A 12,793-nucleotide genomic window follows, 5' to 3' on the forward strand; every position below is an offset into this window, starting at 1 on the left:
ATCATAATCAGAAATGTGAAGTCTTGAGAGCTCTGAGAAGTGGACGGCCTGCTTCTCTGCCGCAGGTGCAGCTCCCTCACCTGAGGCGAACCCCACTTGCCCTGGCGTGAGCCAGCGCCCCTGCAGCTGCTCCCCACGGCGCCCTCCGGTTCCTGCCACTGCAGCTACGGCGCCCTCGCCCCTCAGACGGTTGTAAAGAAGGAAGTCTCACTTTCTGCGTCAAAATGAAGTGGGATTTTAACTATTACCACGTTCATTCTGGAATTAAACCGGTAAAGCCTGATGACAGAAGACAAGGTTCCTACACTACTTCATATTTGGAAGGTTCTTAAAAAGACTGCATTAAAGACTATGAAAGGGTCTTCCGGGAAGATGGCGGAAGATTAAGACGCGGAGATCACCTTCCTCCCCACAGATACACCAGAAATACATCTACACGTGGAACAACTGCTACAGAACACGTACTGAACGCTGGCAGAAGACCTCAGAGCTCCCAAAAGGCAAGAAACTCCCCACGTACCTGGGTAGGGTAAAAGAAAAAAGAAAAAACAGAGACAAAGAATAGGGACAGGACCTGCACCAGTGGGAGGGAGCTGTGAAAAAGGAAAACTTACCACACACTAGGAAGCCCCTTCGCGCGTGGAGACTGCGGGTGGCGGAGGGGGAAAGCTTTGGAGCCGCAGAAGAAAGCACAGCAAAAGGGGTGCGGAGGGCAAAGCGGAGAGATTCCCGCACAGAGGATCAGGGGCCGACCGGAACTCACCAGCCCGAGAGGCTTGTCTGCTCACCCGCCAGGGCGGGCGGGGCTGAGGCTTCGGTCGGAGCGCTGGGAGAGGACTGTGATTGGCGGCGTGAACACAGCCTGCAGGAGGTTAGTGCGTCACAGCTAGCCGGGAGGGAGTCCGGGGAAAAGTCTGGACCTGTCGAAGAGGCAAGAGACTTTTTCCTGCCTCTTTGTTTCCTGGTGCGCGAGGAGAGAGGATTAAGAGCGCTACTTAAAGGAGCTCCAGAAACGGGCGCGAGCCGCGGCTAAAACCGCGGATCCCAGAGACGGGCATGAGACGCTAAGGCTGCTGCTGCTGCCACCAAGAAGCCTGTGTGCGAGCACAGGTCACTGTCCACACCCCCCTTCCGGGGAGCCTGTGCAGCCCACCACTGCCAGAGTCCCGGGATGCAGGGACAACTCCCCTGGGAGAACGCATGGCGCGCCTCAGGCTGGTGTAATGTCACGCTGGCCTCTGCCGCCGCAGGCTCTCCCCGCACTCCATGCTCCTCCCTCCCCCTGGCCTGAGGGAGCCAGAGCCCCCGAATCAGCGGCTCCTTTAACCCCGTCCTGTCTGAGCGAAGAACAGACACCCTCCAGTGACCTACACGCAGACGTGGGGCCAAATCCAAAGCTGAGCCCCTGGGAGCTGTGAGAACAAAGAAGAGAAAGGGAAATTTCTCCCAGCCGACTCAGAAGCAGCGGATTAAAGCTCCACAATCAACTTGATGTACCCTGCAACTGTGGAATACATGAATAGACAACGGATCATCCCAAATTGAGGAGGTGGACTTTGAGAGCAAGATATATGATTTTTTCCCCTTTTCCTGTTTTTGTGAGTGTGTATGTGTATGCTTCTGTGTGAGATTTTCTCTGTATAGCTTGGCTTCCACCATTTGTCTTAGGGCTCTATCCGTCCGTTTTTTTGTTTTTTTTTTTTTTTTGTTTTTTTAATTTTTTTTCTTAATAATTTTTTTTATTTTAATAACTTTATTATATTTTATCTTACTTTATTTTATTTTACTTTATCTTCTTTCTTGCTTTTTTCCTTCCTTCCCTCCTTCCTTCCTGCCTTCCTCCTTCCCTCCCTCCCTTCTTTCTTTCTTTCTTCTTTCTTTCTTTCTTCTACTAATTCTTTCTTTCTACTTTTTCTCCCTTTTATTCTGAGCCGTGTGAATGAAAGGCTCTTGGTGCTGCATGCAGGAGTCAGTGCTGTGCCTCTGACGTGGGACAGCCAACTTAAGGACACTGGTCCACAAGAGACCTCCCAGCTCCACATAATATCAAACGGCGAATATCTCCATCTCAACACCAATACCCAGCTTCACTCAACGACCAGCAAGCTACAGTGCTGGACACCCTATGCGAAACAACTAGCAAGACAGGAACACAAACCCACCCATTAGCAGAGAGGCTGCCTAAAATCATAAGCCCACAGACACCCCAAAACACACCACCAGACGTGGACCTGCCCACCAGAAAGACAAGATCCAGCCTCATCCACCAGGACACAGGCACTAGTCCCCTCCACCAGGAAGCCTACACAACCCACTGAACCAACCTTCACCACTGAGGACAGACACCAAAAACAACGGGAACTACGAACCTGCAGCCTGCAAAAAGGAGACCCCAAACACAGTAAGATAAGCAAAATGAGAAGACAGAAGAACACACAGCAGATGAAAGAGCAAGATAAAAACTCACCAGACCTAACAAATGAAGAGGAAATAGGCAGTCTACCTGAAAAAGAATTCAGAATAATAATAGTAAACATGATCCAAAATGTTGGAAATACAATAGACAAAATGCAAGAAACACTTAACAAGGACCTAGAAGACCTAAAGATGAAACAAACAATGATGAACAACACAGTAAATGAAATTAAAAATACTCCAGATGGGATCAATAGCAGAATAACTGAGGCAGAAGAACGGGTAAGTGACCTGGAAGATAAAGTAGTGGAAATAACTACTGCAGAGCAGAATAAAGAAAAAACAATGAAAAGAACTGAGGACAGGCTCAGAGACCTCTGGGACAACATTAAACGCACCAACATTCGAATTATAGGGGTTCCAGAAGAAGAAGAGAAAATGAAAGGGACTGAGAAAATATTTGAAGAGATTATAGTTGAAAACTTCCCTAATATGGGAAAGGAAATAGTTAATCAAGTACAGGAAGCACAGAGAGTCCCATACAGGAAAAATCCAAGGAGAAATACGCCAAGACACATATTAATCGAACTGTCAAAAATTAAATAAAAAGAAAACATATTAAAAGCAACAAGGGAAAAACAACAAATAACACACAAGGGCATCCCCATAAGGTTAACAGCTGATCTTTCAGCAGAAACTCTGCAGGCCAGAAGGGACTGGCAGCACATATTTAAACTGGTGAAGGAGAAAAATCTGCAACAAAAATTACTCTACCCAGCAAGGATCTCATTCAGATTTGATGGAGAAATTAAAACCTTTACAGAAAAGAAAAAGCTGAGAGAGTTCAGCACCACCAAACCAGCTTTACAACAAATGCTAAAGGAACTTCTCTAGGCAACAAACACAAGAGAAGGAAAAGACCTACAATAACGAACCCAAAACAATTAAGAAAACGGGAACAGGATCATGCATATCGATAATTACCTTAAATATAAATGGACTAAATGCTCCCACCAAAAGACACAGATTGGCTGAATGGATACATGAATAGGACCCATATATTTGCTGTCTACAAGAGACCCACTTCAGACGTAGAAACACATACAGACTGAAAGTAAGGGGATGGAAAAAGATATTTCATGCAAATGGAAACCAAAAGAGAGCTGGAGTAGCAATTCTTATATCAGACAAAATAGACTTTAAAATAAAGACTATTACAAAAGACAAAGAAGGACACTACATAATGATCAAGGAATCGATCCAAGAAGAAGATATAACAATTGTAAATATTTATGCACCCAACATAGGAGCACCACAATACATAAGGCAAATACTAACAGCCATAAAAGGGGAAATCGAAAGTAACACATTCATAGTAGGGGACTTTAACACCTCACTTTCACCAATGGACAGATCATCCAAAATGAAAATAAATAAGGAAACACAAGCTTTACATGATACATTAAAGAAAATGGACTTAATTGATATTTATAGGACATTCCATCCAAAAACACCAGAATACACATTTTTCTCAAGTGCTCATGGAACATTCTCCAGGATAGATCATATCTTGGTCACAAATCAAGCCTTGGTAAATTTAATAAAATTGAAATTGTATCAAGTATCTTTTCCGACCACAATGCTATGAGACTAGATATCAATTACAGGAAAAGATCTGTAAAAAATAAAAACACATAGAGGCTAAACAATACACTACTTAATAACGAAGTGATCACTGAAGAAATCAAAGAGGAAACGAAAAATACCTAGAAACAAATGAAAATGGAGACATGACGACCCAAAATCTATGGGATGCAGCAAAAGCAGTTCTAAGAGGGAAGTTTATAGCAATACAATCCTACCTTAAGAAACAGGAAACATCTCGAATAAACAACCTAACCTTGCACCTAAAGCAATTAGAGAAAGAAGAACAACAGAACCCCCAAGTTAGCAGAAGGAAAGAAATCATAAAAATCAGATCAGAAAAAAATGAAAAAGAAATGAAGGAAACGATAGCAAAGATCAATAAAACTAAAAGCTGGTTCTTTGAGAAGATAAACAAAATTGATAAAGCATTAGCCAGACTCATCAAGAAAAAAAGGAAGAAGACTCAGGTCAATAGAATTAGAAATGAAAAAGGAGAAGTAAAAACTGACACTGCAGAAATACAAAAGATCATGAGAGATTACTACAAGCAACTCTATGCCAATAAAATAGACAACCTGGAAGAAATGGACAAATTCTTAGAAATGCACAACCTGCCAAGACTGAATCAGGAAGAAATAGAAAATATGAACAGACCATTCACAAGCACTGAAATTGAAACTATGATTAAAAATCTTCCAACAAACAAAAGCCCAGGAGCAGATGGCTTCACAGGCGAATTCTATCAAACATTTAGAGAAGAGCTAACACTTATCCTTCTCAAACTCTTCCAAAATATAGCAGAGGGAGGAACACTCCCAAACTCATTCTACGAGGCCACCGTCACCCTGATGCCAAACCCAGACAAGGATGTCACAAAGAAAGGAAACTACAGGCCAATATCACTGATGAACATAGATGCAAAAGTCCTCAACAAAATACTAGCAAACAGCACATTAAAAGGATCATACACCATGATCAAGTGGGATTTATTCCAGGAATGCAAGGATTCTTCAGTATACACAAATCAATTAATGTGATAAACCATATTAACAAATTGAAGGAGAAAAACCATGTGATCATCTCAATAGATGCAGAGAAAGCTTTCGACAAAATTCAACACCAATTTATCATAAAAGCCCTGCAGAAAGTAGGCATAGAGGGAACTTTCCTCAACATAATAAAGGCCATATATGACAAACCCACAGCCAACATCGTCCTCAATGGTGAAAAACTGAAAGCATTTCCACTAAGATCAAGAACAAGACAAGGTTGCCCACTCTCACCACTCTTATTCAACATAGTTTTGGAAGATTTAGCCACAGCAATCAAAGAAGAAAAGGAAATAAAAGGAATCCAAATCGAAAAAGAAGAAGTAAAGCTGTCACTGTTTGCAGATGACATGATACTATACATAGAGAATCCTAAAGATGCTACCAGAAAACTACTAGAGCTAAACAATGAATTTGGTAAAGTAGCAGAATACAAAATTAATGCACAGAAATCTCTTGCATTCCTATACAGTAATGATGAAAAATCTGAAAGTGAAATCAAGAAAACACTTTCATTTACCATTGCAACAAAAAGAATAAAATACCTAGGAATAAACCTATGTAGGGAGACAAAAGACCTGTATGCAGAAAAGTATAAGACACTGATGAAAGAAATTAAAGATGATACAAATAGATGGACTCTTACTACCCAAAGCAATCTACAGATGCAATACAATCCCTATCAAACTACCACTGGCATTTTTCACAGAACTAGAACAAAAAATTTCACAATTTGTATGAAAACACAAAAGACCCTGAATAGCCAAAGCAATCTTGAGAAAGAAAAATGGAGCTGGAGGAATCAGGCTCCCGGACTTCAGACTATACTACAAAGCTACAGTAATCAAGATAGTATGGTGCTGGCACAAAAACAGAAATATAGATCAATGGAACAGGATAGAAAGCCCAGAGATAAACCCACACACATACGGTCACCTTATCTTTGATAAAGGAGTCAGGAATGTACAGTGGAGAAAGGATAGCCTCTTCTATAAGTGGTGCTGGGAAAACTGGACAGGTACATGTAAAAGTATGAGATTAGATCACTCCCTAACACCATACACAAAAATAAGCTGAAAATGGATTAAAGACCTAAATGTAAGGCCAGAACCTATCAAACTCTTAGAGGAAAACATAGGCAGAACACTCTATGACATAAATCACAGCAAGATCCTTTTTGACCCACCTCCTAGAAAAATGGAAATAAAAACAAAAGTAAACAAATGGGACCTAATGAAACTTCAAAGCTTTTGCACAGCAAAGGAAACCAAAAACAAGACCAAAAGACAACCCTCAGAATGGGAGAAAATATTTGCAAATGAAGCAACTGACAAAGGATTAATCTCCAAAATTTATAAGCAGCTCATGCAGCTCAATAACAAAACAACAAACAACGCAATCCAAAAATGGACAGAAGACCTAAAGAGACAATCTCCAAAGAAGTCATACAGACTGCCAACAAACACATGAAAGAATGCTCAACATCATTAATTATTAGAGAAATGCAAATCAAAACTACAATGAGATATCATCTCACACCAGTCAGAATGGTCATCATCAAAAAATCTAGAAACAATAAATGCTGGAGAGGGTGTGGAGAAAAGGGAACCCTCTTGCACTGTTGGTGGGAATGTAAATTGATAAAGCCACTGTGGAGAACAGTATGGAGGTTCCTTAAAAAACTACAAATAGAACTACCATATGACCCAGCAATCCCACTACTGGGCATATACCCTAAGAAAACCATAATTCAAAAAGAGTCATGTACCAAAATGCTCATTGCAGCTCTATTTGCAATAGCCAGGTGATGGAAACAACCTAAGTGTCCATCATCGGATGAATGGATAAACAAGATGTGCCACATATATACAATGGCATATTTCTCAGCCATAAAAAGAAATGAAATTGAGCTATTTGTAATGAGGTGCATAGACCTAGAGTCTGTCATAGAGAGTGAAGTAAGTCTGAAAGAGAAAGACAAATACCGTATGCTAACACATATATACGGAATTTAAGAAAAAAAAAATATCATGAAGAACCTAGGGGTGAGACAGGAATAAAGACACAGACCTACTATAGAATGGACTTGAGGATATGGGGAGGGTGAAGTGTAAGCTGTGACAAAGCGAGAGAGAGGAATGGACATATATACACTACCAAACGTAAGGTAGATAGCTAGTGGGAAGCAGCCGCATAGCACAGGGAGATCAGCTCGGTGGCTTGTGACCACCTGGAGGGGTGTGATAGGGAGGGTGGGAGAGAGGGAGACTCAAGAGGGAGGAGATATGGGAACATATGTATACGTATAACTCATTCACTTTGTTATAAAGCAGAAACTAACACACCATTGTAAAGCAATTATACTCCAATTAAAAAAAAAGAGATAAGAAACAGAAAGATAAAGTTGCTAATCTAGAAAAAAAAACAGAAAGACTATGAAAGTTTACCAGGTTTTCGGTCACCGACTATGAGCCCCAGCATTGTAGAACTTGAAACTGAAAGCAAACCCTGGCATAATAAGGAAAATCAACATGTACGACACTTAACAGTTCAAATGACATAGAAGAACTGGAGACCAGTGTACCTTATGAAGACAGTGGCTACTCTTCATTTTCCCAACAAAGTGGCTTCAATGAGCATGAAGACAGTAGCCTTCCCCTGGTGGAAAATTTCAGTGACAGTCCACAATCTTGCCCGCTATGGACGCAAAGCGCAGACCAACATCCCAAGAAAAACTTGCTGCCAGCTCTTCATTCTGAAAAAGTGGTTTGTTCAACGTTAAAAAAAAAAAAAAAGGTAAACGAAATCCTAAAATAGATTGGGAGAAGCTGAGGGAATTTATATCCAGTGGAAATTTTAGACTACGGAATATAATTGGCAGGAAAACAGGCCTAAAGTGTGTAGATGTTCTCAGGGAACTCTTTCGAAGGGGACTCAGACATCCCTTAGCAAATATTTTAACACAGCTCAGTGATATGGACTTAATCAAGTAAGTATTGTTGTTTTGAGTTCATTAGTGTAACCCATGAAAATTTTTGTTAGGTGGCTCAGCACCACCAGCTCATGCAAAGACATAGTAGGGGGGCTTCCCTGGTGGCGCAGTGGTTGAGAGTCCGCCTGCCGATGCAGGGGACACGGGTTTGTGCCCCGGTCCGGGAAGATCCCACATGCCGCGGAGCGGCTGGGTCCGTGAGCTATGGCCGCTGAGCCTGTGCAAAGACATAGTAGGGTAGTCTTGCACTGTTGTTTAATTGAGGTGATGACTTTTGTCTGGTTGCTGGTATTTTACTACCTATGTGTCACTAAGAGGAAAGAAAGATAATTTTTAGAGTATGCATTTAATCCAGTTATTTCAAATTTCATATGTATGCTATTAGAAAACTATTTCTGTTAGATTGGGATCTTTGTTCTTTTGGTTCTGAAATTGTTCATAGGTAAGCTGCATCTTTTAGTCTTAACTATAAAACAACAGCCTAGGTCTGGTGTACAGGTCCTATAGGCATTATGATTTTTGTCACACTTGAAAGTATAAAATAATTTGTTTTTTTTAGGCTATTTTCAAATTTGACAGTAAATTTGACAGTGATGAAAATACAGAAACCCACAAATGGGTCTGATTATTACTGTCTCTTAGAAACCTTATACTGACTCCCCTTTCTCATTCCACCAAAGAAAACCTGTTAGGATGTGGTAATTGAGAATTAAGATGATTATCTAATCTATTGAATTAGATTGCCTCCAACTCAACTGGGTTCATTTTCGGCTCTTTGAAAATTTTTTTTTTTTTTTGCGGTACGCGGGCCTCTCACTGTTGTGGCCTCTCCCGTTGCGGAGCACAGGCTCCGGACGCGCAGGCGTCCAGGGAAGCCCTGAAAAATTTTTTAGAGGTACTCTTTGTGTTACTTTACACTGGTCCATGAAATACAGCTGATGCAAAACAGACGTAAGTAAGTATTGATTTTTATTGTTGGCCAGCTTCTTGAGAGATAATCGACATCACAACATTTTTGTTAACAAAATGGATTTTTTAAATTGATTTCTACTAATAGCAGTGTGTCCTCAAGTTCTTTGAAACTTGTCTAATGTTAATAAATAACCAAGATGGTGCCATATATACAATGGGGCTTATTTGATATTTGAGGATATTGTGAAAAAATGAAGTACTAAGTGTAGTGGTTCTTAAGCCTGGATCCACTTAGAATTACTTAATGGTGAGCTTTTAAAAATAATACAGAGCCCTGGCCCCCATTTTAGATCAATTAAACCCAAGTGACTAGGCATGGGCCATCCTTAAATCTTAAATTCATGCCTCAGGCAATTCTAATGCATAGCCAGGTTTGAGAAGCACTGCTAATAGAAATTTCTTTTTTGCACTGTTAATGTTTCTGTAATATAATCTTGGTTCTTTGTGGTGCTTTAATTGTTTGCTTTATAATCATTTACTTTTCCAGCGTGTCTAAAGTGAGCACAACTTGGAAGAAGATTCCAGAAGATGATAAGGGGGCATTGCAATTGTACAATAAAGCAATACAAAGAATTACCATAAAAAAAAGAAATGTGAAGTTTCATTAATGTTTTATATTTTTTTAACATCTTTATTGGAGTATAATCGCTTTACATTTTTGTGTTAGTTTCTGCTGTAAACAAAGTGAATCAGCTATACGTACACATATATCCCCAAATCTCCCTCTTGCATCTCCCTCCCACCCTCCCTATCCCACCCCTGTAGGTGGTCACAATCATTAATGTTTAAGTGGGCAAGAGAGCCTATGAAAAACAGCTCTATCTATTGCAAACCTTATGTTCATTATTCAAAACACACAAAAGAAACAACAACAAAATGTTATAAGGTACCATTATACTAAGTACCATACTAGATATGGAGATATAAAAATGACTAAAAAATGTCTTGTGCCCTTTTACTATAGCCCAGTGGAGGAGAAGATACATATGAATAGAGTAAAATGGGAAAAAAATACCATTAAAATGGTACGTGTAAATTATTGGAGTAACCTAAACAAGGAAAAAATAAGCCTTCACAAAGGTGACATCTGAACTAGCTCATCTAAAACTGTGATTTACAACACAAATGAAATGTCTCATAATTCTATTTATAACAAGAAATGTACGTTCTTAGTCGGATGATGTAAACCACACATGCTCCCTGAACTGCCCCCACCACATCGGCCCCTGTGGGCCTTTGTCATACCTCTGGATCCCTCAAGGTCCCCAGAGTGAACAGTGTCTGTGGCGGCCAAAGCACATCCGTGCTTGGGCAGTAAATAGGTCAGTGACCACAAGTGTGTAATGAGTTTTAAAAGTGCCGAATATTTTGGAAGTGAAGAGAAAGAAATTTAAAGGAGAGAAACTCTCCAAAACAGTCTGTAATAACCTATAAGAATATTTCTGAGAGACCTTAATGGACTTCAAAGCAGAGAATTTGACAAGTTGAATCATTGGTTCAAAGGAATAAATCCCAGGTACTCTGTAGATGTCATTTTCCAAAACTCTGACTTTTGAGAACTCAAACTTTTTCTCCATAATAATTACCATCTTTCAGGTCCATTAGTTTCATGGATGCTGTCTATTGTTATTTTCTTCTGTCCCTCCTCCTTTCCATGAGAAACTGCTTCTTATTCCCATTCCTCAAAATTTTTTAAGTTTTATTTTTGAAATATTATTAACCCAAATGAACTATATCCAAATAGACTATATTAACCCAAATAAACTAAATAAACTATATATACAAATACCCCTTCTTTTACTGATACAAAATAAGAATGACATCCTCTCAAGTTTACTAGTTTAAGAACAGGAAGGTACAAATTCATGGTAGATTTCATTTTTACTTGATTTGACTTGTTACATGTTCAAAATTTTGGCAAAAATAATCCAACTAACAAAATAATTGACAAAATGGAGCATATTGCCTACACTCCTGTTTATTGCATGAAAACAAGTGATGTTAAGTGATATTAAGCAGGCTCTGTGCTAGCCACTGTCTCTTATGTTGCCTCATAAGCATCATCTCAGAAATTATCACATATTCAAGCACTTTCAGACACTGGTAAGCAGGTGGACATACTGTTTTCTTAATATAGGTATGACGTTAAGTGATGTTCACCATTTTAGTGATAGGAAACCAACATTTAATTTATACTCACTCACCTAGAGTGGAGCCTATGTTTGGTGCAGACCACACCCTAAAACATACTGGGCCAGCCATGAGGAACTGATTTTCAGTCTGGAAGCATCAGTGGACCACAGTGGTTGTCTACAGTGGGCATTACTCTAGTTGTTGGTAAGCATATTGCACAAGTTGTTGAATAGTTTTAATATCACCCCTGCAGCATGTGATCAGCCAAGGCAAGCCCTTCTCTTAATAATCAACAGCACATGAAAAAGTTTTGATAACGCCTTCTCTCAAATTTTACATGGGCTACCTTAGCCCCTAATGATAAACATTCAGTGCAAAAGATCTCTCATTTCTTCTCAGAGCAGAGAGAGATTTTTATTTTATTACTCCAGTTTCTTTTTAGTCTGCCAGCAAATAATTATTATCACTCTCCAAGTGAAAATGTTTCAAAAGGTATGAGCATCCCCATGGAAACTTCCCAGGTATGAAATTGGCATAATCAGCAATCAGCTTCTAATTAAACATCAGTGGTCATGACATCAGTACAGTCTTATTAAATCAATTAATTAATTTCTTATTAGATACCATTCAGGATAGGAATCATGCTCTGTTTTTATGTTCAAAAATTAAATCACACCTAAATTTTTATGCCATTATATAATACCTTATTAATTGCTTTAAATCTCCTCCTATTATTACTCTTGTATACAGCTCTCTTACCTTCCCAGCTCAGCTCACTCTGATTTTCAAGGTTATCATACAATTTCCACTCTTTTATTTGACTCAGCACTCATAATTAATCCTTACTTGACAATTGTATATATCCTCCCAATTTCTCCTTCTATCAGGAGAATATGGTCTCAACTCCCAGAATCTTATCAAATAAATTATATCTGGGCCTATTCCATCTGGATCATCCCAGGTCAATGTATTCTCATCAGGTGTTTTTTTTTTCCAATCTATATCTTAGTTATCTTTTTTTAAATGCTAGGAACAAGTATATGAAATTTTGTTTAGTTATTCAAAGTTTCATAAAGTTTTTTGACAGCTCCAACTATTATTATTGATTTCAAAGAATGCGACTTATTATTCCATGCATCATAGATAACTTTTTCTTAGTGTTCATTAAAATGATAGAATAGCTCTAATCTCTACCTGTCTGCCATTTAAATGAAGAACTAAGTTATTTGCATCATAGCTGCCATCACTTACAATGCTGAGACTCAATCAATTTGGCATTTTGAGTTATATTCATGGCAGTAAGAAAAATGGTAATGACTCACTTCTTTTTTCTGTGGTTGTCAGATATTTCTACAGAAAGGAAAAGAATACTGCGCTAAATTTCTTGTTGGACACTCATTTGCAAATACCACAGATCTCAGTAATTGACAGTGTAATGAAAAAAATAAATTTTCGTTACAAACTGTACTTCCTTTCCTTCTACAAAAAAAATCTATCAAAGTAATGGCAAAAATTCAATGACTGTTGTTGGCAAAGGAATGTTTTAAGTCTCTACATACAAACCAGTATGTACCAACTGCAGCCC

The 12,793-nt window shown here is 39.2% G+C and overlaps 1 pseudogene; it reads left to right on the forward strand.

Moving 5' to 3' along the window:
• The first annotated feature begins 209 nt into the window (after positions 1-209).
• LOC137226805 (F-box only protein 5-like) lies at positions 210-9,683 on the forward strand (annotated as a pseudogene).
• Positions 9,684-12,793: the final 3,110 nt, after the last annotated feature.

The sequence above is a fragment of the Pseudorca crassidens genome, chromosome 6, assembly GCF_039906515.1.
Source record: "Pseudorca crassidens isolate mPseCra1 chromosome 6, mPseCra1.hap1, whole genome shotgun sequence".
NCBI classification, from domain to species: domain Eukaryota; kingdom Metazoa; phylum Chordata; class Mammalia; order Artiodactyla; family Delphinidae; genus Pseudorca; species Pseudorca crassidens.